We start from the raw sequence: 26,874 nt of genomic DNA on the forward strand, positions 1-26,874 counted from the left end.
TTCAACAGACAGGTACAGCTGTCTGAACACTGTTACCAGAGAGAGAAGCACAACATCTGAGTTCTCAAAGCTGGGGTTTCCTTAGAGGCTTCCCAGAGTTCTCATCTGGGACTCAAACCTTCTTGCAAAAACTAAGTCCCAAAGTAAAACCTCATGCTCAGAGTATTTATACCTTTTTTTAGAGCCAGAGGCCATCTCAACCCTTAAGAACTAGTGCCTCATTAACAAAAGCTGTGGGTGTTCCTACAAATCTTCCCTAATCAAACTCCCCTTAAAGGGCAGGTCCATTAATGGGTGGAGAAGATCTTTAATCACATTAACAATACAAATACATATACTGTTTCTAGTTAAAGAAAACACTTGTTTCTGTGCTTTATTCCTAGTAATGACTTTTGATTGATAAAGACAAGATTCAGTCAGGCACTTGATTATACCCAAACAAAAGCAGCAAAAGATCCTATTTTGATTGCCATCACATAGTTGCTCAGGTTTGCAATCTTGGAGTCTTCTTTGACTCTTCTCACTCCCTCAGTCCCATATCAGTGGCTAATACCCACCAAGCTAATAACCACAACATGGCTTAAATCTCTCTTTCTCTCCACTCATACAACTTCTATGCTAATTCAGACCCTCATTACCTCTTGCCTGGACTATTACAATAGTTTCCTCCTTAGGCTCCTGGTTTCTAGTCTCCAACTCCCCCACCCAGCATCTACAGAGAAACTGATATTGTAAAGCATATATCTGGTCACAGAATCCCAATTTTAAAATTTACAATTTTTTCTTTTGCTTCTAAGATAAAATGCAGACTTCCTAACCATGGCATTTAAAGTTTTCCATCATTTGGCTTCCCACCTACCTTTCCAGTCTGATTTCAGTTTCCTCCCCTTTCTGCATTCCTCTGCTGCACTGACACTGGCTTGCTAGCTGTTCTCTGAATTATGACATTCAGTCTTTGGGCCTTTGTACAAGTGGTCTTTCATGTCTAGGAATCTATCTCCTCTCACCTCCACCTCTTAGAATCCCTAGAGTCTCTCAAAGTACAGGTTAGGTGTTGCCTACTACATGAGGTCTTTCCTGATTCTCATTGTTGATATACTTTTTCCTATTATGACGACTATGTCTTCTGCATAGTAATCCCCATTAGAATGTAATCTCTTTCTATTTTTTTGTCACGACATTCTGAGAATCTTACATAAAGTACACATTAACCATTTCTTTTTGTCAAATTAAGTTGAATGAAACTGACTCCATAAGTCAATACCATTTTACCTCTGATCTTTGCCTTTTCAAATCAAACTTGAAAAAATTAAAATGAACAAACAAAAAAACAAACCACCACCACAACAAAACTACTATGTTGAAAAGCTTGCAGGGGCCCCTTAATAACTTTCTAGGTCTTAACTTTTGATTTTGGCCTTCAAAGTCCTTCACAATGGTTGATGGAGAATAGCACCTAAGGTCAGGAAGACTTGAATTCAAATTCTGCTTCAAATACTCACTAGTTGTGTGGTCCTGGAGGCAATTCACTTAAACTCTGCTAACATTTTCTCAATTGTAAAGTGAGGATAATAATAACACCTACCTCCTAGCATTTTTGTGAGGATCAAATCAGATAATATTTGTAAAACATTTAGCACAGTACCTGGCATATGGTAGATATTTAATAAATGTTTACTCCATTTTCTTTCCTTCTCAAACTTATTTTACCCACCTCCATCCCTAACATGAATGATATATTCCTAGAATAGATACTAGATTGGTAACATTTTCCCCAGAACGTGAAATAAACATTTGTCCTTAAAAACAAAAAGCTAGTTTCCCCATCTACAGCTTCCTCACCAATTCTTTTATCTATGTTCTTGAAAACCTAGCTAAAAAGCCATATTATCCATTGATTTTGTAGTTCAGTTGTTCAGTCATGTCCAACTTTTTGAGACCCTATGGACCATACTGTCTGTGGAGTTTTCTTGGCAAAGATACTGGAGTGGTTTGCCATTTCCTTCTGCAGTGGATTAAGGCTAACCAAAGTTAAATGACTCACCCAAGGTCACACAGCTAATAAATGTTTAAGGCTGAATTTGACTTGGGTCCTCCCAACTCTGGGCCTAGTGTTCTATCTACTGAGTCACTTAGCTGCCTTATATCATCCATAGACTCATCAAATATAACTGTTGGAAAGGACCTTAGACATCATGTAATTCCATTCCTGCCTGAGGAGGATTCCCCTCTACAACTGTGCTGATGAGATGTGTTTATCTTCCCTACTAAAATGGAAATCCCTTATAAGGAGGGGTTGTTTCATTCTTTGTAGTTGTATCCCTACTCCCTAGAGCAGGATCAAGCATATAGTGGGTACTTATTAAATATTCACTATATTGATGAGTCAGTCCTCTTCTTGAGGACCTCAAGTGATGTGGAACTCCTTCTCAAGGCAGCCTACTTTACTTTGAGGCAGCTCTACTTTTGAGGAAATTTTGTTTTCTTGAATTGAGATAGAATATGCTTGTCAAGATTCTATTCATCACTCCTCATTCTGACACATAGCACCAAGGAAAACAAATCCATTATCTCTTCTACATACCAGACCTTGAAATACTTAAAGACACTTTTCCTATTGCCCATTGTTCCCTAAAATCAACCTTTTGCCAGGCTAACTGTTCTCTGATCCATCGTCTCTTCCTTGTTTTGCATGGTCTGTAGTCCCCTCCCCAGCCTGGCTGCCTTCCCCTGGAAGTCTTACAGCCTTTTCTGACTGCTCAAGTCTTCAGGTGAAATGAGACCATTTAGTGTCTATTTATTACTTAAAAACATAAGACTTAGGATCAGAAAAATACACCTCAGAGGTCATCTAATCCAGCCTCCTCATCTTACAGCTCAGAAAGCTGGTGTTCGGGCAGATTCATTACCTTACCCAAGGTATAAAAACCAACCAAACAAATAACTCAGAAGAATAAAGCTTGAAATCCACAAAGTACCAAACTAGTCATCTTCCCATTATATCACACTGCCTGAACAAGCCACATTGCACCATAAAATGTCCCACAATAACTCTCATGTTATTTTCTATTACCCTAAATTTAATGTTTGTATATATACTATGTCTTGTCTTCACAAGAAGCAGAATTGTATTCGACTTTTTGGAATCCTCACATCTCTCAGCACAATATCATAGACGAGGCAAATGCCCAATATCATAAATATTTATTGAATGAATAAAATGGATCTTGCCAATAAATGGAAGCAACATTGAGGCCCATTTCAGTTTGATATAAGGTAGAACTTCTTTAGAACAAACAATCAAACAAAAACCAGAGACAATGGAATAAACTGCCTTGTAAGATACTGAGGTTCCTGTTATTGTAATTATGCAAGCAGATGCTGCAAGAGCACATATTGGGGATGTTTTAGAGCACATTAATGCTTTGGATTAGTGTAGCCCTAAATGTTCTCCAAAGTTTTTTTTAACTCTCTGACTTGTGTGACCTTGGGCAAGTTTCTTTTTTCTGGACCTCAACTTGTTCATCTCTAAAGTTACAGAGCAATATTAGCAGATGCCTCTAAATTCCATTAATTTATAATCCTAGTCCCAGGTAGGAGGAGCTACAGGAATTTCTGGGCAGCTAGAAGTGACTATTTTGACAACCACACCGAGAACAACAACTTATAGACTTCCAAATGACCTGTAGAAACATCAGCAATGGTACTATTGGCAGAACAAGCAGATTCATATGCTTTTAATTTCACTTTGGTGCTACGCCCTTAGCTTCAACACAGTATATTCTCCATTTATTGCAGGGTTAATGACTTACCTATAAGCTAAGAGGAATTGATAGAGTTCCTAAAGAAAATACAGTTATGGAGGCAGAGCTAAGATGGTGGAGTGAAGGCAGGGACTCATCTGAGCTCTCCTCCAAATCCCTCTAAATATCTTTAAATCATGATTCTGAACAAATTCTAGAGCACTAGAGTCCATAAAAAATGGAGTAAAACAATTTTCCATCTCAAGCTAACTTAGAGGGTTGGAAGGAAAGGTCTATTGTACTAGGGTGAGAGAGGAGAATACACCTGTGAAGGCTGTGCCAGCACAGACTGGACCCTAGCAAACTAGGAGCTGGCCCCCAGGCAACTGAATCAGTGGCACCAGTGGTAGTTTCCAGTCCTCTAAGGGGATCAGACAACATGTCAGAAAGATTTACAGGGGTCCTTTTGCTGGCACCAGGGCCATGATTCTGATGCATTAAAAATAATTGGATCTGGGTAGCTGTCTTGGGTCTGAGTCCCACTGTGAGGAGGAGCATTAGCACAGCACAGCTTGTGACCTCAGGGGAGGAGGGACTCTGTAAACTGTTCCATGGTTGAAAAGAGTGCTTATGGTCAATCAAAAACCAGTGCACAGTACAGGAGAGTAGTAAACACACCTCTCCCTAGAACATATCAACTTGGAAGAGTCAAAAATTTACAGCACTCCAGAATGACCTTCGAAAACAACCTGCACAAAAAACCTGAAGCTGGGGACAGTGTCTTTTCCATTTGAGATGCAGAATCCACTTTAGCATAGAGTTAAAAGTCAAGAAATAGGCTGAAAAATGAGCAAACAGAAAAAAAATTCTGATCATAGAAAGTTACTATGGTGACAAGGAAGTTCAAAACACATGCTCAGAAGAAGACAACAAAGTCAAAATTCCTGTATCCAAAGCCTCAAAGAAAAATGTGAATTGGTTTAAATTCATGGAAGACCTTAAAAAGTATTTTAAAAATAAATAAGAGAGGTAGAGGAAGAATTAGGATGAGAAATGAGTGTTGCAAGAAAATCATGAAAAAAGGAGTTGACAGATTGGTAAAGGAGGCACAAAATATACTGAAGAAAATAACATCTTAAAAAACAGAACAGGCCAAATACTAAAAGAGGCACAAAAATCCAATGAAGAGAGGGATGCCTTGAAAAGCAGAATTGGCCAAAGGGGAAAAAAAGGAAGTACAAAAGCGCACTTAAGAAAATAATTCGGGGCGGAGCCAAGATGGCGGAGTAGAAAGACACACATACACATAGCTCCGAACCCACAACCCACAGAACGGCTAGAGGGGAGTAACTTACGGCGAATTCTGCACCCAGAGGCCACGGAATATTGGAGCGAGGGAGATTTCTGTTCTGGAGAGACCTGCAAACCTCTCGCGGGGGGTCCTTCGCGCTGCGGACTGGGCGCTGGGACTGGGAGTAGAGGGCAGCCCTGCAGCGGCCGCGACACCGTGAGGAAAAGATCCAAGTGGGCTATGGGGACGGGATCTCCTGCGGCCACGCGGGTCCCTCCACCCACAGAGGGAACTGCAAACCTCTCGCAAAATGTCTGTCGCGCTGCAGACGCGGAGCCCAGCCCAGACCTGCAGCGGCCGCGGCTCCAAGAGGTACAGATCCGAGCAGGCTTTAGAGACGGGATCTCCAGTGGCGGCACAAGCCCCTCCACCCACAGGTGAGGATGGTCGGTGAGAGAGTCTCTTTGGCGGGTCGAGAGGGGAGTGGGGTGCCCCCATGGCTCGGCCCCCCCCGGGAGATAGAAGCTGAGAGGCGGCTGCAGACAGGGGCTCCCCAAGCGGGTGGGAGCCTGGATCCATTGTGGAAGGTCTGTGCATAAACCCCCTGAGGGAACAGAGCCTGAGAGGCGGCCCTGCCCCTACCTGACCACCTGAACTTAATTCTCACACTGAATAGCAGCCCTGCCCCCGCCAAAAGCCCTAAGGCTGGAAGCAGCATTTGAATCCCAGTCCCCAAACGCTGGCTGGGAGGACCAGGAGGCGAGGTGGGTGTGAGGAGAATATTCAGAGGTCAAGCCACTGGCTGGGGAGAATGCCAAGAAAAGGGAAAAGAAATAAAACTATTGAAGGGTACTTTCTCGGAGAAAAGACACTTCCTCCATTCCTTTCTGACGAGGAAGAACAATGCTTACCATCAGGCAAAGACACAGAAATCAAGGATCCTGTGTCCCAGCCCACCCAATGGGCTCAGGCCATGGAAGAGCTCAAAAAGAATTTTGAAAATCAAGTTAGAGAGGTGGAGGAAAAACTGGGAAGAGAAATGAGAGAGATGAAAGAAAAGCATGAAAAGCAGATCAGCTCCCTGCTAAAGGAGACCCAAAAAAAGTTGAAGAAATTAACACCTTGAAAACTAGCCTAACTCAATTGGCAAAAGAGGTTCAAAAGGCCAATGAGGAGAAGAATGCTTTCAAAAACAGAATTAGCCAAATGGAAAAGGAGATTCAAAAGCTCACTGAAGAAAATAGATCTTTTAAAACTGGAATGGTACAGATGGACGCTAAGGACTTTATGAGAAAGACAGATATCACAGAACATAGCGTGAAGATTGGAAAAATGGAAGATAATGTGAAATATCTTATTGGAAAAACAACTGACCTGGAAAATAGAATCAGGAGAGACAATGTAAAAATTCTGGGACTACTTGAAAACCATGATCAAAAGAAGAGCCTAGACATCATCTTCCATGAAATTATCAAGGAAAATTGCCCTGAGATTCTAGAACCAGAGGGCAAAATAAATATTCAAGGAATCCGCAGAACACCACATGAAAGAGATCCAAAAAGAGAAACTCCTAGGAACATTGTGGCCAAATTCCAGAATTCCCAGGTGAAAGAGAAAATATTGCAAGCAGCTAGAAAGAAACAATTCAAGTATTATGGAAATACAATCAGGATAACACAAGATCTAGCACCCTCTACATTAAGGGATCGAAGGGAATGGAATAGGATATTCCAGAAGTCAAAGGAACTAGGACTAAAACCAAGAATCACCTACCCAGCAAAACTGAGTATAATACTTTAGGAGAAAAAATGGTCTTTCAATGAAATAGGGGATTTTCAAATTTTCTTGATGAAAAGACCAGAGTTGAAAAGAAAATTTGACTTTCTAACACAAGAATGAAGAGAACCATGAAAAGGTGAACAGCAAAGAGAAGTCATAAGGGACTTACTAAAGTTGAACTGTTTACATTCCTACATAGAAAGACAATATTTGGAACTCTTGAAACATTTCAGTATCTGGGTACTGGGTGGGAGTACACACACACACACACATGCACACATGCACACATACATAGAGACAGAGTGCACAGAGTGAATTGAAGAGGATGGGATCATATCTTAAAAAAAAAAATGAAATCAAGCAGTGAGAGAGAAATATTGGGAGGAGAAAGGGAGAAGTTGAATGGGGCAAATTATCTCTCATAAAAGAGGCAAGCAAAAGACTTATTAGTGGAGGGATAAAGAGGGGAGGCAAGAGAAAAACATGAGGTCTATCCCATCACATTCCACTAAAGGAAAGAATAAAATGCACACTCATTTTGATAGGAAAACCTATCTCATAATACAGGAGAGTGGAGGACAGGGGCACAAGCAGGTTGGGGGGGAGGATGGAGGGGAGGGCATGGGGAGGAGAATGCAATCCGAGGTCGACACTCATGGGGAGGGAAAGGATCATAAGAGAATAGAAGTAATGGGGGACAGGATAGGATGGAGGGAAATATAGTTAGTCCTATACAACACAACTAGTATGGAAATCATTTGCAAAACTACACAGATTTGGCCTATATTGAATTGCTTGTCTTCCAAGGGGAAGGGGTGGGGAGGGAGGGAGCTAAAGAAGTGGGAACTCAAAAGTGTTAGGATCAAATGTAATGTTCTTACCACTGGGAAATAAGAAATACAGGTTAAGGGGTCAAGAAAGCTATCTGGCCCTACAGGACAAAAGAGAAGATGGAGACAAGGGCAGAGAGGGAGGAGAGAAGAGAGAGTAGATTGGTCACAGGGGCAATTAGAATGCTTGGGTTTGGGGGGGGAGGGGATAAAAGGGGAGAAAATTTGTAACCCAAAATTTTGTGAAAATAAATGTTAAAAGCTAAAAAAAAAAAAAAGAAAAAGAAAAAGAAAATAATTCCTTAAAAGTTAGAATTGAGCAAATAGAAGCTAATGGTTTTATGAAACATCAAGAAACAAACAAAATCAGAACAATAAAAAAATAGAAGATACTGTGAAAATATCTCATTGGAAAAACAACTGACTTTGAAAAATTGAACCAGGAGAAATAATTTAAGAATTATTGGACTACTTGAAAGTTATGATTTAAAAAAAAAAAAACTTAGACATCATCTTCCAAGAAATTATCACGTAAAACTGCCCTGATATTCTAGAACCAGAGGGGAAAATATAAATTGAAAGAATTCACCAAACCCCTCCTGAAAGAGATCCCAAAATGAAAACTTCCAGGATATTATAGCGAAATTCCAGACCTTTCAGATCAAGAAGAAATACTACAAGCAGCCAAAAGAAACAATTCAAATATCGTGGTGCCAAAGCCAGAATAACACCAGATTTAGCAGCTTCTGTATTAAAGGATTGGAAGGCTTGGAATATGATATTCTGGAGAGCAAAAGAGCTAGTATTACAACCAAGAATCACCTAGCCAACAAAATTAAGTATAATCCTTCTTGGGGAAAAAATGGACATTTGATGAAATAAAGGATGTTAAAGTATTCCTCATGAAAAGACGAGACCTGAATAGAAAATCTGACATTCAAATACAAGAGGCAAAAGAAGCATAAAGACATAAACAGGAAAGAGAAATCATAGGGATTCAATACATTTAAACTGTTGATATTCCTACATGGGAAAATGATATTAATAACTCCTCAAAACTTTCTCATTACTAGGGCATTTAGGAGTATACAGAAGGCAGAAGTGTGAATTGAATGTGATTGTATGATTAGTTAAAAAATGAAATTAAGGAAGAAGAATGCACTGGGAGAAGGAGAAAACAGAGGTAGAATGGGATAAATTATCTGACATAAAAGAAACCTGAAGGGATTTTACAGTGGAGAAGAAAATGGGAAAAGTGGGGATGGGTGGAGCACATGGACCTTACTCTCATTGGAATTGTGTGTTCATCCTTTGTTGCTGAAGAAAACCATGCCATCAGAGAAATAATGACATGAGAGAAATAATGACGTGACTTGCACTTGCCTTTGTTTTGAGTGAGGGAGGGCTGTGCAAGGTCACCAGACTCACTTCTCCTCTAGAGCCATCTGAATCCAGGGACCAGATATTCATCAGGATGACTGGAGATGACCCAGGATGAGGCAATTGGGATTAAGTGACTTGCCCAAGGTCACCCAGCTAGTGTGTCAAGTGTCTGAGGTGAAATTTGAACTCAGGTCCTCCTGACTCCTGCACTGGTGCTCTACCCACTACACTACCTAACTGCTCCCATTGGAATTGATTCAAAAAGGGAATACTATACTGAAAAAAATAATTCCTTAAAAGTTAGTTGGGTATAGAAACTTATGCTTAGGGGAAAAAATCAGAAGCAAAACACTTCTGAGAGAGAAAGAGAATGAGAGAGAGAGAGAGAGAGGAGAGAGAGAATATGAATAGGATGAAGGGAAATACATATTTGGTAATCATTACTGTAAAAAATACAGTGAGTTTCTCTGATAAAGACTCCATTTCTCAAACATATAGAAAACTGAGTCAAATTTATAGAAGTAAGAGCCATTCTTCAATAGATAATCAAAGGAAAGGTAGTTCTCATACAAAGTAATGAAAGTTATCTATAGTGATATAAAAAAGCTCTAAATTGCTATTAATGAGAGAAATGCAAATTAAAACAGCTCTGAGACACACCTCACACCTGTGAGATTGACTAATATGACACAAAAGAAAAATGACAAATGTTGGAGGGATGTGGGAAAATAAAAATACTAATGTACTATTGGTGAAGTTGTATACTGATTCATCCATTCTGGAGAGCTATTTGGAACTATGCCCAAAGGGCTATAAAACCATTCTAAATCATTTGACTAAGCAATACCACTACTCAGTCTGTATGCAAAAGAGAAAGAAAATAAAAGGAAAAGGACCTATAGTACAAAAATATTTATAGCAGCTCTTTTAATGGTGGCAAAGAATTGGACATTGATGTATGTCTATCAGTTGGGAATGGCTGAACAAGTTATATATGATTGTGATGAAATATTATTGTGCTTTAAGAAATAATGAGCAAGATGCTCTGAGGAAAAAAAATCATGGAAAGACTTAAATGAATTTATGTAAAGTGAAATGAGCAGAACCAGGACAACACTGTACACAGTGATGACAATATTTGTATGATGATCTACTATGAATAACCTAGCTATTCTCAGCAATACAATGATCCAAGACAATTTTACATGACTTATGATGAAAGCTACTGTCCATCTCCAGAGAAAGAACTGGTAAAGTCTGAATGCAGATCAAAGATACTTTTTCTTTACTTTCTTTATTTTTCTTGATTTTTTTTTTGCTTGTGTTTCCTTTCACAGAATGACTAACACATAACTGTGTGTGTATATGTGTATATTCATATGTGTATATATATATGTATGCATATATACATGTATATACATATTTTTGTCTGTATAAGCTACATCAAATTGCTTGCCCTCTCAATGGGTAGGAGGAAGAGATAGAATTTGGAACTCACAATATGGGGACAAAAAGAATTTTAAAACTTTTTTGCATGTGATTGGGGAAAATAAAATACTAAATAAGAGTTAAGAGAAAAAATAAGACCCAATTATTCCCTTCAAACAGTTGATTCTGTCACCATGCCCTTCCCATATCATAAATGCACATTAACAGTGGTGCCAACCTTAGTTCTTCCCTCACCAAGGGGTCCAAGGGCAAAAGGAAGTCCATCCAGCCACAATCCCAGGTTGTTGCCATGTTTGTTCTAGGCTGAGCAAGGGTAGTGGGGATGACCTACTAAATTAATCTTGGATTTTTGGAGGAGAAATGGGGACATAAGAGGGAAGAGGGGATAGTAAAGAATAAAGTTATTGACAGAGAAGAGCCAATGTCCAAATATAGATGGAAGGAGGAGATAAAGTTTAAAGTAGATGAACTGAGTCAAGATCACATTGGGAGGTCTGAACTCCAGATGGCTTCAACTCTGTTGTTTAAGAGTCTCCACATATTCGAGCTTATGTGAAAGGAGGCTTTCATTCTTCTCTCCTTGTTACTATTGAGATTTCTACAACTTCCCCACTGGGTAAAGACGTAAGGACCATTTTAGAGTGCTTTTCTCAGGCGCATGAAGTGACTATGAAAGAACAGGATGTTCATTTTTGGGAAGTCATTGTCTCTAACTTCAGGTCCAGCATAGAACTCAATGAACACTTAAAAAGAGAAGTATTCTCATGGTAAGGAGTGAGACACACAAGCCTGACAGACTTTTTAAATGTCCCAAACTTTGGGCTATTTGTAAGCCTGTCTATAAATGTGATGAGATGTTTGTGTTTATATATAACTACAGCGTAATGCAGTATTGTAATGGAAAGAACAGTGGACTTAAAACCAGAAGAACTGAATTTATATCCCATTTCTGCCACTTGTCATCTGAATGGCTTCAGTGTCTCCACTACATTTGTGTAAAATGGGATTATTTGTTCCATAAACAGCAACATGCTAGAATTTTCAGTTGGAGAACCTATAGCCTCAAGGCCCCATGTGCACTCCTAGGTCCTTGGGTGTGACCTTTTGATTGAGTCCAAATTTTGCAGAAAAAATTCTTTTATTTAAGAGATTTGTTCTGTAAGTTTGGATTCAGCCAAAGGGCTGTATTTGAGGACCTAGCTAAAGAGCCACATGTGACCTCAAGACCCCAGGTTCCTTACCCCTGTGCTAGATAAACCTGAATTATCAAGGTCATCATAATTATGCAACTGGAAGTTACAAATAGTCATACAATTGTAGATTTAGAGTCGGAAGGTAACAAGGAGGTTGTCTAGTCTGACACAGTGGTGTCAAACTCAAGTCAAAATGAAAGGGGGGAAATAAACCTCCAAATGTAACTAAACATAAGGATCCTTGCAGATTGCATATTGACTTAAAAAAAAAACAACAAATATAAGGACGTACATAGCATGTTCATCATTAGTCCTCTGGTTGGTCATTACACTAATCAGAGTTCCCAATTCTTTCAAATTTAATTGTTTTTACAATATTACTGTTGTTGTTGAATAAATTGTTCTCCTAGTTCTAATTATTTCACTCTGCATTAGTTCATGCAAATCTTCCCATGTTTCTCTGAAACCATTCCTTTTATTTTTTAACAACACAAAAAATACTCCATTATATCCATATCTCATTTAGCCATTTTTCAGTGAAAGGCATTCCTTAGATTCTAATTGTTTGACACTTCAAAAAGAGCTTTCAATATGTTTGTACATTCTTAATTAGAGCTGATTTTGCTTAGGAATAATCCTCACACCTCTCTCTCCATATTTGTATAGACTTCTACTTGCATTCCCTAATTGTGTGAGGTAATTTTCCTCAACTTCCCTTTCCTTCTTCCCTAGTGTATTCTTTTTCAAAAGATTAAGATATAAAAATGACTTGAAAGCTTTCTGTCTAGACTCCCTCAATATGCCCTGATGATGATAGGGTTTGGAGAAGGGACAAGATCATGTTCCCATATTAGAATAATGGTCTTTTTATTTGTATTTGTATTTACCTTTTTAGGTTTCTCTTAATTCTTGTGTTTAAATTTCAACATTTCTGCTTAGCTTTGGCCTTTTCATAGGAATACTTCCTCTGTTTTGTTAAAGGTCTCTTCCTACATTATACTCACTTTTGCTGATTAAGCTATTCTTGACTGTAAACCTTTATCCTTGGTCTTTCCGGGATGTTCTATTCCAAGCCCTCTGCTTCTTTATAGTGGAGGCTGTGTGTATTGTGTTCCTTGGTACTTTAATTCTTTCTTTCTTGCTACTTACAATAGTTTGCCTTGATAGGAAAGTTCTGGATTTTGAGATTTAGAGATCTAGGCAGTTTTCTTTCAAAATTTCTACAAATATGATATCTAGCCCCCACCCCTTTCATATTTTGCTGTTATTGCTTTCAAGTAGTCTAATGATTCTTAATTTTTTTCTCTTCAGTCCGTTTTCCAGGTCAGTTGTTTTTATAATAAGATACCTTACATTTCCTATTTTTTTATTTTTATTTTTTACTTTATCCTAATTTTCTTTGTTGTCTGATAGAGTCATTATCTTCTATTTAATCCATCCTTATCTAATTTTCAAGGAGTCTGTTGCCTGGGCAAAGTTTTGTACCTCTTATGTCAAATAATTAATTCCGGTTCCAACTTTTCTTCCACATTTCTCCTTTCTTTTCCATTTTTTCTCACTAATCCTCTCATACTATTGATTAAAACATTTTTAACTCTAAACTGTTCAGTTTTTAAAGCTCTTCAGAATCTCATTCTAGTCCATCTTTCCTGTCTCATTTTGCATTACTCTGCTTTTGCAATCCAGATAAATTTGTGTTCTCTTTGTTCTTCACACATGACACTCTCTCAATAACTCTACACTGGCTGCCCCTCATTCTTGGAAGAATTCTTCCTCACCTCTGTTTCATAGAATCCCTCTCTTCCTTCAAGACAAGGCTCAAGAATTGCCTTTGATTTGAAACATTCCCTGTTCCTCCTAACTGCTCAGACCTCCCCTCCCAAAATCTCCTTGTTTATCATTACTTTGGATTTGTTGCCTTGAAAATTATTTGTATATACTCAAATCTATTCTTGTGGCCATTATGAGAATGTAAGCACACACATATTGGATTGTTTCATTCTTTTTACTTATATCTCTAACTCTTAGCATAGTGGCTGGCACTTCGTAAGCTGGTGTTTAATAAATTAATTCTTTGAGCCTTCATTTCCTTGCCTGGAAAGCAAGGATAATAATATGCAGTATGTACCTCATAGGGTTACCATTAAGCTTAAATGAGATAATGTATGCATGAAGGACTTGAACCTTAAAAGCACCATATCAGTTACAAGGGTTCATATTAATGTTACCTGTTAAAGGGAGCTAATGATATCGGACTTCCAAAATTCTATTTTGGAAGGGAAGATTCTACATTGTAGGGAAAGTTCTACAGAAATACGAATTCTTATTATCATCTGACTTGCAGATAGGACAATTATTCCCATTTCACAAAGGAGGAAACTGAAGAAGAAAGGCTTATTAACTTTTCCCCAAAGCCCATATTTCTTGGTCAAAACTCCGTTTCTTATGTTGAAGAGAACACAATTCCTTCTGGTCAACTGGGTTTGTAACTTTGGTGTTAGACTCTCACCCTCTCCTGTATTCTTCCTATATATACAATCAATCTCTAAATTTTGTTTTTTCTCTGCACACCATTTCTCAAATCTGTTTCCTTCTCTCTATTCACAGAGCCACAATTGTAGTTCAGGCCCTAGTCACTTTTAAACAACCTTTTAATGGGTTTTCCTGCCTCAAGTATCTCCCCCCTCCAATCCATCTGCCACAGAGGTGCCAATGTGATTTTCCTAAAGCATGGTTCTGACCATGTTACCCCTACTCAAACTCCACTGACTAATTCTCTATGACCCCTAGGATCAAATATAAATTATTCTGTTCAACTTTTAAACACCTCGCAATGTGTCCTCAATCTCTCCTTCTAGCTTTATTATACATTGCACTCCTTCTCAATCACTACAATTCAGTCAAACTGTCCTTTGCTGTTTCTTATACATGACACTCTATGTCTCATCTTTCATCTCCCCCCTTCCCACCCTTCTCCATGCTTCTAATGTACTTCCTACTCATCTCTGTCTTTTTAGGATCCTTTACTACCTTTAAACACTTACATATGCATGTGTTGTCTAGCCTGATAGAATGTAAGTTCCTTGAGAGCAAGGACTATTTCATTTTTGTCTTTGTTTCCCCAGTTCTTAGAATGGTGGCTATTATATAATAAATGCTTAATGAATGCATATCAATTCATAGAGTTGAAATAACTTGCTCAGGGTTACAAAAGTGTCAGAGTTGGAATTTATACCCTATTTTAACAACTCTAAGTCCGGTTCTCTGCCATGCCACATTATCTTTCATGGGATCAGAGAGCCAGAACTGGAAGAGATTTCAGAAGTCATTGAGTCCAACTATCTCCCCCCACACCCCATTTTACAGATGAGGAAACTAAGACCCATAAAAGTTAGATGACTTGCCCAAAGTCATGTAGTTATATGGTAGAAGATACCACATATCAGAGTTCAGCATTGACTAAGGTTTTGGCTCCTGTTGTCTGAAGGTGCTTTGATGATTGTTTCTAGGGAAAACAAGCTATTGGTGTCCATTACCCTCCTCCTCTGTGTGTGTGTGTGTGTGTGTGTGCAGTGGCAAATTCTCTGTACCAAGAACTGAGTTGCTGAGAGTACATGACTGTTCCAAACAAGAGTTCAATTCTTAAAAAAAAAAGAAAAAAAAGGAAAAGAAAAAAGAAATCAACCCATCCACAGAAGCCACAGGAATGTGTTTCTAGTTTATTGCTTGATATCAGCTCCAAGACCCGTTGTAATTAAGAAACAGTAAATTAGCACCAACTTCTCATCTATTCTCTGCACACAGAATAATAAACAATAGGAAGACAGCATTCTTGGCTCAGAATGGAATTTGTAGTTGCTTTTGTCAGTGGACTGATTGGCCATACCCTGTCTCATGTTTACAGTGCCCTCGCCAAAGAGGCTGAAGGCCCTGTAACCAGAGCCATCCAACATTCTTCCTCGTGGTAAGATCCTGCCGAAGGGGCCTGGTGAGGGGGCCCTTGGGACCGCCTCCCACCCGCCACGTGCTGGTACCACAAGAATTTCAGCTAGGGTTGCCTGTTCCTTCATGACCCTTGAGGCAACAGCCAGAAAGAGGGGGAAGTGGAGTTGGGCTGGTTAGAGGGCATTGCTTCCATAGAGGTTTGTCCCATGGGGAAATCACAAGGGGGCAAATCCTCTTCAGCTCACTCTGTTGGGCAGGCCTGTCACATTCCCTGCTCCTCATGCTGGAAAAATGCCCCCTGTTTATTTTTCCCACAGGACTGAGAGGCCTGGGAGCAGGGGATTTTGGCCCCAGGGTTTTCCCATGATGTTGAGAAAAATGCTGAAGTCAACCTAATCATCTTAACCCCATAGTTTTCAATATATGAATATTTACAAAATCATCAGCCAGCAGGTACTTGGGAAGTGCTAACAGATATGGAATGGATGGAAAGTTAATATGAGGGGTTTATGAGACTTGGGTGTGAGATGGAAGCTGTATAGTATGGGGGTGGGAAGGGTGAGGAATTTGAGTACTAGAAGGGTAGATGGGAAAACTGGGTTTTAATTCTGCTCTGTTCTTTTACTATTAGTGTGACATCAAGTCAATTACATCACTTCCTTGGAGCTCAACTTCCATATCTGTAAAGTGAGTATTTTAGATTAATGGGAACAGCATAGTATAATTATAGGATTCCTGGATTTGGAGTCAGAAGACCTAGATTCAAATCCTGTACAAGACATAGGAAAGTCACTAAACTTTTCACTGTTTATGTTCTTTACCTGTAAAATAAAGACACTGGACTTCTAAGACCCCCTTCCTACTTTAAATCTTATAAATTGATTATCTGTAACCTGGGTACTGAGTAGAAATTTCCTTCAAATACACATCAGTCAATAAACATTTATTAAGAACCTACTATGTAACAGAGACTGTATTAAGAACTAGGGATACAAAGAAATGCAAAATATAGTCCCTGCTCTCCAGATACTTACAATATAATGGTGGAAAAAACATGAAAACAACCGTGTACAAACTGGATATAGATATATATATATATATTATAAATCAGAAATATATATTATTATATATGATATTATTATATATAATATATATGTTAATATATTACATATAATATACATTTCCAATTTATAATATATGTGTTATATATATTATAAATCAGAAATAATCAACAGAGGGGAGCTACAAGAATTAAAATGGATTGAGAAAGGCTTCTTGTGGAACATGAGGTTTTAATTGTAATATCAGGGAAGTCAGGAGATAGAGATGAGGACAGAAAGCAAACCAGAAATGTAGGAGAACTAGTGAAAATGCCCACAGTGGGAAGATGTAATGTCTTGCTCGAGAAAAAAGCAAGGAGAAGAATGTCGCTGGATCAAAGATCCATTGTTGGGATATAAAGTGTTAGAAGACTACAAAGGAAGCATGGGGTGGGGGGAAGAAGGTAAGTTAAGAAGCAGTGTGAATGCTAAAACAGAGGGATTTTTATATGATTCTAGAAGGGATAGGGAGCCACTAGAGTTTATTCAGTAAGGGTGGGGTATGTGACATGCTCAGATCTGCACTTTAGGAAAATCACTTTGACAGCTGAATGGAGGAAGGACTGGAGAGGGGACAGATATGTGACCAATTAGCAGGCTCTTACAATAATCCAAACATGAGGTGATGAGGGCCTATATCAAGGTGGAGATCAATCAGTCAATCAACAAACATTTATTAAGTATTCACTATGTACTAGGCACTGTAATAAGCATTGAGGATATAAAGAAAGAAGTGAAACAATCCTTGCTCTCAAGAAGTTTATGTTCTATTGAGGAGAAAAACTTCACATATATAGATATATACAAAACAGATGTAAAATTGTTATAAAATTGGTAGGGAAGGTACGATCAAATGAGAGTGATTAAAATGGTTTCAAATAGAAAGTGGCATCTGAGTTAAGTCTTGAAGGAAACAAGGATTTCTCACAGGTGGAAGTAAAGGGAATGCATTTTAGGAGTGGAGGAATATCAATTCAAAGGCAAAGAGATGAGAAAAGCAATGAACCTATAATAAATAATACAGTTAGGTTTTTTATCCCAAGTGTAATTAGGACAAGGCATTTGTTTTTCCTAAGTTGGGCTTGAAAATTTTGCGCATACACATTTGAAAATTGTCTCCTATGAGAATTATTGTTCACTGGAGGCTTTTAGCCTTCATAATAGCACATGTGATGTAGAACGTAAATTTCCTATGGACAATGAGTCTCTCTAAAATGAAAATACGTTCAGTTATTTCTTAAACATTTTTAATGTCTTTCTTTTCATCTTTCTTTTTTCATTAATTTATTAATTTTTAGTTTTCAACATTCACCTCTATAAGAATTTTGAGTTCCAAATTTTCTCCCCATCTCTCCCCTCCACCCACCCCAAGACATTGTATATTCTAATTGTCCCTCCCCTCAATCTGCCCTCCTTTCTATCACACCACTCCCTTCCCTTATCCTCTTCCCTCTATTTTCTTGTAGGGCAAGATAGATTTCTGTACCATATTGCCAGTATATCTTATTTCCCAGTTTGCATGTAAAAACAATTTTTAACATTCGTTTTTAAAAGTTCAAGTTCCAATTTCCTCTCTCCCCACCCACCCCATTGAGAAGGCATTCAATTTGATACAGGTTATACATGTGTAGTTATGCAGAACAGTTCCATAAGAGTTATGTTGTAAAAGACTAACTATATTTCCCTCCATCCTATCCTACCCCCCCATTTATTCCATTCTCTCTTTTGAACCTGTCCCTCCTCAAAAGTGCTTACTTCTAATTACCCCTTCCTTCCATTTGCCCTCCCTTCTATAATCCCCCCATCCTTTTTTAATCCCTTCCCCCCTACTTCCCTGTAGTATAAGATAGATTTTCATACCAAATTGATTGTGCATGTTATTCACTCCTTAAGCCAAATCTGATGAAAGTAAGGTTCACTCTTTCCCTCTCACTTTCCCCCTCTTCCCCTCCACTGAAAAAGCTACTCCTTGCCTCTTTTATGTGAGGGATAATTTGCCCCATTCTACTTCTCCCTTTCTCCTTCTCCCAATATATTCCCTTCTCATCCCTTATTTTTATAATTTTAGATATCATCCCTTCATATTCAACTCATTCTGTGTTCTCTGTCTATATGTATATAATCCCTTCAACTACCCAAATACTGAGAAGAGTCTCAAGAGATACAAATATTATCTTTCCATGTGGGAATGTAAACTGTTCAACTTTAGTAAGTCCCTTATGATTTCTCTTTTCTGTTTACCTTTTCATGTTTCTCTTGATTCTTGTATTTGAAAGTCAAATTTTCTATTCAGCTCTGGTCTTTTCATTAAGAATGTTTGAAAGTCCTCTATTTCAGTGAATGACCATTTTTTCCCCTGAAGTATTATATTCAGCTTTTCTGAGTAGGTGATTCTTTGTTTTAATCCTACCTCCTTTGACCTCTAGAATATTATATTCCAAGCCTTGGGATTCCTTAATGTAGAAGCTGCTAGATCTTGTGTTACTCTGATTGAATTTCCACAATACTCGATTTGTTTCTTTCTAGCTTCTTGCAATATTTTCTCCTGGTCTAGGAGCTCTGGAATTTGGTTTAATATTCCTAGGAGTTCTCCTTTTGGGATCTCTTTCAGGAGGTAATTGGTAGATTATTTCAATTTTTATTTCATCCACTGGTTCTACAATATCAGGGCAGTTTTCCTTGATAATTTCTAGAAAGATGATGTCTCAGCTTTTTTTTTTGATCGTGGCTTTCAGGTATTCGCATAATTTTTAAATTGTCTCTCTTAGATCTATGTTCCAGGTCAGTTATTTTTCCAATGAGCTATTTCACATTGTCTGCTATTTTTCATTCCTTTGGTTTTGTTTTACAATTTCTTGGTTTTTAGTAAAGTCATTAGCTTCCATCTGCTTCAATCTAATCTTTAAAGAATTAAATTTAATTAATTAATTAAATTTAAGGAATTAAATTAAAAATTTCTTCAGTGAGCTTTTGGACCTCCTTTTCCATCTGGCCAAGTCTGCTTTTTCAGGCATTCTTCTCCTCATTGCTTTTTGGATCTCTTTTGTCATTTGGGTTAGTCTATTTTTTAAGGTGTTATTTTCTTCAGAATTTTTTGGGTCCCCTTTAGCAAGCAGTTGATTTGGTTTTCTTGATTTTCTTGCATCACTCTCATTTCTCTTCCCAATTTTTTTCTGCTTCTTTTAATTTCAAAATTGTTTTTGAGCTCTTTCATGGCCTGAGACCAATTCATATTTTTCTTGGAGGCTTTGGATGTAGGAACTTTGACTTTGTTGTCTTCTGTTTGTATATTTTGGTTTTCCTTGTTACCAAAGTAAGATTCTATAGATTGATTCTTTTTCTGGTTTTCACTCATTTCCCCAGACATTTACTTGACTTTTGATGTCTTTCTCAAGATAGTCTCTGCTTCCAGTGGGCCTGGGAGTTATACTGTCATCCACTTGAATCCCCCGACAATCTACTCTCCTAGAACTCCAGAAACAGTGGCTACTGCTGCCCCTGCTGCTGTTGTGGCTGTTGCAGGCTCCTTCACTCCCTCTTCCACCCTGGGGCTGGAAAAGTGGGGTCAAACCTCTTTACTTTCTCATACAGATCCTACAGGTTTTTTCCATTGACCTTCCAATTTGTCCTCAGTGTTTTGGGGTCATAAGGTCTCGAAACAGCCACTGATGCCAGAAATTCAGTTCCCACCAAGGCCTGCTCACATCCTGTCTGTGCTGGGATGGCCCATACTAGACTGCATTCTGCTCCCAGTGTAGCACAATAACCACTTCCTGTCAAATTTTCAGTCTGTCTTGGGCTGGGGATTAGCTTCACTCTGTCATTCTGTGGGTTCTGCAGCTCCAAAATTTGTTTAGAGTCATTTTTTACAGGTATTTGGCTGGGTTTGGTGGGAGAGTTCTAGAAGTCCCTGCTTTTACTCAGCCATCTTGGCTACTCATTTATTATCTTTCTAAATGACTACTTTGCTTACTCCTAGTCTCAGTTCCATTTCCAAGGCATGACCAGGGGATATTAAAGGGTGGAAATGAGGAGGCTGATCTCAAACCTTTTCTCCAGCACTTCTCTATATTATAAATACTGAGTTAAAGCCAGACTATACATGGATTGCAGAGTGGACTTAACGTAACACTTCATCAACTGCTGTGTTTTTCAAATCCTTGTCATATGCTGGCTCCAAAGTAATAACTGAGGAAGAGGGAGAAGATGGAGAATGAGGAGAAAAAGGAAGACATAAAAGAAGGAAAATAAATGGAGGGAGAAAATGGCAGATAGAAGAAGAGAAAGTTAGAAAGATGGATAGGATCAGAAGTAAGGACACAGACAAAAGGAGAGACAACACAATAGAATTAAAATTTGTATTTAATAACCACAAAAACTTGATTCCAATTATGACTTCACTAACAACTTACAATGTGATTTCAGCATGACATTTAACGTCTTTGATCTCAGTTTCTTCATCTGTAAAGTGGTGATGGCATTAGATTGGCAAAGGCAGTGACTTTTAAATACACAAATGAGTCCTTGGTCTCACAAGTCTGAATTCTCTCTGTTGAGGCTGATTCCATGCTTGCTCATCTCAATGCTTCTCTCATGGGGGCCCATTTAACATGATGGAAGTCTTCCTCACTTTCTCCCAACTTTCAAGGTTACAATGGATTATTCTGACCATCCATCCATTATTCCTCACTCTTGCCACATGATCAACAATCTTTTCTTCCTACCCTTGATGATATACCTTCTTCCTCTTCTCTGGAGCTCATTGTTGGTTGGTTACAGGTTAAAACCTATTCATATTAACATGTACTTTTCACTGCTGTCTATGAAACATTTTACAGTTCCCTGATGTTCTATGTATTCCTTCTATATAGAGTATCAGTTAAATGTTAATATTGAAGACATAGGCCTTTGCTGTCATAGAAAGCTTGAAATTAGCAAAATGGCTTTCAATTCCCTGTAAGCAATCTAATCAACTTTATTCTTGTTCAACTCTGGACCCAACTAATTGTCAATCTCTCCTTTCTGTTCCATAAATAAACACACACACGTGTTTGTGTGTGTGTGTGTGTACATATATATATAATAAAAATACATTTTCATATATTTATACATATATACACACATTCACATATACATACATATGTAAATATATATATGCCTATATATGTAATTTATAATAACTAAGGATTCCAGTTTGAAAGCTGGAGTTAGGCCCCTAAAAGGGAATCTCATGGAGGACAATGAGAAAATTTCTTTCTGTCTCACATTCATTGTTACTCATATTAGTCACTGGAAAATAATAAGTGAATTTTCTAGAGTTTATAATACTAAACAATATTTAGTTGAATCTGTGTCTTATATTGTAAGCAAGGAAGAGATTACTATAGTTGGAGCTAGAAAGATGGAAAAAATCCTTATAAAGGACAGGGGAGCAACAACAAGAGAGAGATGAGCATGATTGAGGGAAAGAAAGTACTGAAGAAAAGTTTTGCCTACTTTTAAATTTTGCCTTTTGGTGAGAGAGCTTGCATTTGGGATTTGGATCTAGGGCTAGGGAGAATTACCGTAATGGGACTGATGGTCTCAGAAGCTTAGAATCATAGAATATTAGAGTTGGAAGGAAACTTGGGGATTATTTATTCCAATCCTCTCATTTTAGAGATGTGGTTAACCGAGGACCATAGAAGGGATGGATATTGCTCAAAGTCCAATTGCATATTAATTGGAGAAGAGAGATCACTGGTATTTTTTGGAGGATCAAGGATATATTCATGGTGAAGAAGTTATTTGAGCTATATTTATAAGGATAGGTAAGTTTACAACAGGCAGAGGTTGGGATGTAGAAAGAGAAGGACATTCTAATAAATCAAGCATTTATTTAGGACCTGTCATGTGACAGTCACTGTGCTATGCACCGGAGATATAAACACAAATAATTAAATAATCCCTAGACTCAAGGAACTTAAAGTTTTAAAAAATATTGATCTTTTCTTTTAACATGACCCAAGCACCCCCTGTATCCCTCTGCCTCCACCTTCCCATGAACAATCCCTTATAGCAAAGAATTAAACAAGAACGACAACAGAGGATTCAGAAGGCAGGGGGGAGGGGAAGTCAATCAAACTAATCAATACATTGCAAAAAAAACCACCCTGATGTTATATATAATGATTCACAACCATAGATACCAATCTCTGCCAAAGAGTGAAAGAGTGTGGTGTACGTATGGTGGGGGGAGGGGGAAAGGATGGTGTCTTCTAACAGCTCTTTTTTGGGGCTAAGTTTATAATATCACAATATTCAGTTTTGATTGTTTTGTGGTGTTTCCATTTACTTTGTTGTCACTTTATATTGTTTTCCTGACTGATTACTTCACTTTTCATCAGTTAATGTATCTTTCCATTTTCCTTTGTAATTTCTATCATAATAATATACCATTCTGTTCATGTACAACCATTTGTTTACCATCTACTTTGTTTCCAGTTTTATACACCCACGAAAAGTGCTCTATAAATATTAGAGTATGTATGGAACTTCCTCGGGCTATTTTACTACTTTGAATCTAGTATTGCAACAATTGGGCTGCCCATCTAATTTCTCTCAGTCTCTTGCTATATGACTTGTTCACCACTTTTTTAAAAATCACATTTGTCCTTTAAGATATATTTTCTGCTATTTCTTTGGTAAAGTCATTGGTTGTATAATATTAGTTACCATCACAGAGAATATTAAACAGAGCTATAAGGATTATGAAGCACTTGATATATACATGCCGCACCCCTTGTGGATAGGTGTTACCATTATCTCCATTTCATTTGAAGAAAGTGAGGATTAGGTTAAACGACTTGCCCAGTGTTCTACATATATGTAGTATCTAAGGATTATTTGAGTTTCTGAATCAAAGTCCAGCACACTCACCACCTGGTCATTTGCTTCTGCTCATCCTGGATCTTTCAGCTGCACTTTTTTTAATATAAATGATTTTGATTCTTCTGAGATGGTGTTATTCCAAGATCTGAACAATCATTTTAATAAGTCACTCTAAGTAATAAGCTTTTTTTAAGCCTTACTAACTTCTTTTTGCACTGGAAGAATATTAGTGCTTAAAAGATGGGATTTTGCAGGAGGGAGATGTTTGGTATCATTAACAGCACTGTTTAATATCCCAGATGTGATCCAGTCCTATCCCTTCCTCCCATTCCAACCTAAACTCAGTTTACATTTATAACTCCTGGCCAAGATAAATGTACTGATACCCTAACTTAATGTGTTGCCCATTCAACCAAGCCATAATATAGGCAAAACACATTTTTTATCCTCTCATATTTTTTCTTACATGGATTTCTAGGCCAATATTATTTGGCTAATGAAACATCTTCTTGAGAAGGTACTGTAATATTCTAGAGCTTGATGTAAGGAAACAAACAAGTGCCACTATGGAATATATCTATAGGGAATTCCTCCTCTGTTTGGACTTTGGATAAGGCATCCTTTGCAACATTGGTGGATGCATTTGGTTCCTATACATCTTATTGTTTTATGCTTTGCTTCATGTTGGTATTTAGAGAGTTGTTGAATAAAGTTTTCTCTGCTATATCCATAATATAGGTTTGAGTGATTTTCAACTGTGCATGGAAGATATCTTGCTTGATAATGAACTCAAAGCTTACACTTTGATCCATTATTTCTTTTTGCAATTGCCAAACAAATGAAACATATATTTTCCATATATGTCAATCCAATATGTGATTATGAGAGGTGATTCACTGTAGAAAACCTGCTGGTAAAAACTAAGTAGTTTTCTTTTCATGTTTTCATCAAGGATACACTCAATTCATGTATGGACCATTCTCATAAAGATAAGAAACTTTCTTATTAGACTATAGTTGTTGTCTTCTCAGGCACCCCCCGCCCCTTTTGGAAAATAATATATAACAATATTTTATTTTGTAGCCTTTTCTTTGAGATATCTTGACAATTGGTACCCAGGTGTCTATAAACTTTTGTTGTCATTATCATAGATTTCTTTACATGTGGTCAGATCTTGCAGACTTCATTTTTAAGCTACATATTCACATAGCACATCAGGTACTGAAATGGCAGTTTGACCATTATAAATGATAAGAATAGACTGCTATGAAAATTCTATAGCATTTCTATAAAAATCTATAGCATTTGACATCTCTTTGTTGTCCTTCCAGTTTCATCTACAAATGATGTATTAATCTAAATTTCAGAATATATCTCATGCCAAACTTTCAGTAGACTTGTTTTCCATTCCATTGCTTTTTTTTTGTTATTTTGGGGAAGTGATATTGCTTATAATCATCTGTCATTTTCCTTGGTATGTTTTACAAATTAGCTTGTACTCCAAACCAGTATTGTCTTTGGCTGTCATTTATCTCCTTTTGGCAAGATGATTGAATGTTTGCTGGCTATGGTGGTTTCTGAATTCTTTAGTTGTCTTCATTGTGGCGATTGATTGGATAGATAGCTTATTGGAAAATGAATCCTATGTCAGCCTGTTGTTTCCTGAATGTAAAGATAAAATCATTTTTGCAGTATTGTTCAATGCTTGCCACATTCAGTTTTTCCAGCCTCTTCTTGAAGCAATTATTCATGACATTCAGTTAAGTATCTGAATGGTCTAAAAGCCTTTGTACTCCTAAATTCCTTAGCTTTGAATATTTTATGACATGGGTCTCCTTCCTTGTGCATAGAAGTAAAGGTAATGAGGCGGCAAAGTGGATAGAGTTGGTTTTGGAGTCAGGAAGACCCAAGTTCAAATCTGGCCTGTAACTCTTCCCTGTGACCTGTGACCCTGGGAAAATTACTTCTATATGTCTCAGTTTTCTCATCTATAAAAATGGGGATAATAATAGCACCCATCTTCTAGGATTATTGTAAAGATAAAATATTTTTATTTTTGTTGTTTATTCTTCATTCTTGAAGAAGACCAAGGTCATTACATTATATTTGCAAAGTGCTTCACAAATCTTAGAAGATGGGCTTTTGTAAGAGGGAGATGTTATATTATTGTGGTTTTGTTATTATTGGTGACTAAGTATCAAAGTATAAGTTTACTTAATTTGGAGAATCAAATTCTCCATAGACCTTAAATATTTTTTCATTTCTTTGAGAAGGAATGAACACACACATTGATTTATAAGCTGCAATTATCTTCATATTGGTCTCTTTGGTTATGATTATCAAAACACTGTGGTAAGATGATCAAATATCCCATAAATGAGGTTTCTTATCACTTTTGGGTATATAATGGAGTTAACTTTGCCAAAAACTATATCCATCTTTTTAAGGAGCATTTGTGAGTCATTCTTCTATTTAGCTTATAACTTCCTTTTATTCTCTGGTTTCACTTAGGCTAAGAATGTCAACATAGATGAAAAGAAATTCTTTCATTAGTGGATCAACTCATTGGTCGCTAGACAAAGATTTCATATTTAAAATACCAACATTTAAATCGTGTTTGTGGATAGCCTAAAATCTGTGTGATGTTTAGAATTCCATTGCTGCCATTTCTGCAAATAGAAGTGGATGAACAAATTGCCTGTTTTCTTGCCTTATGGGTAGCCACAACCAAAAAGCTTATTGCCCAGTGGTCAACCTTGTGGTGAAATCCTCTCCAAATTAAGCTCCCCTGATCTGTAGACAAAAGATTCAGTCTATTTCTGGGACCATGTTTAACATCTTTTCTACTTTGTAGAACCTCAACGACCTTGTGGTTTGATATCATAAATGTAATACGACCTTCATACAAAAAAAAATCAGAGTAGAACTTTGGTGGAGGACTCAATTTCCACTCATCCTTTATAGTAGCAGTGTCAAACCCAAATAAAAACTATGACCACTAAACTATACAGAAGGATACGTGAGGATCAAATATTGACATAGTTTAAAAATGTAATATTATCTATGTTTTATTTTATTAAATTTTTCTCTGTTGCATTTTAATCTGGTTTAGGCTACTTTTGGGAGGACGGTGGGCTGAGTAAAGCCTAGTCATATGCTGTGACATCTTTTTTTGATGCATGACTCAAATGCAACCCCATGAAGTATTCTCTGATAATGCCAACTATTAATGACCTCCTTTCATCACACAGAAACTTTTTAAAGCAACTCTTTGAAAGAAAAAATCAGTCA

The 26,874-nt window shown here is 37.6% G+C and overlaps 1 protein-coding gene across 1 annotated transcript in view; it reads right to left on the bottom strand.

Annotated features, from left to right (window-relative positions):
• ASTN2 (astrotactin 2) overlaps nucleotides 1-26,874 on the bottom strand; it is a 1,124,306-nt gene that overhangs the window by 34,086 nt on the left and 1,063,346 nt on the right. The window lies entirely within an intron of this gene.

Source organism: Notamacropus eugenii, chromosome 1 (assembly GCF_028372415.1).
Source record: "Notamacropus eugenii isolate mMacEug1 chromosome 1, mMacEug1.pri_v2, whole genome shotgun sequence".
NCBI classification, from domain to species: domain Eukaryota; kingdom Metazoa; phylum Chordata; class Mammalia; order Diprotodontia; family Macropodidae; genus Notamacropus; species Notamacropus eugenii.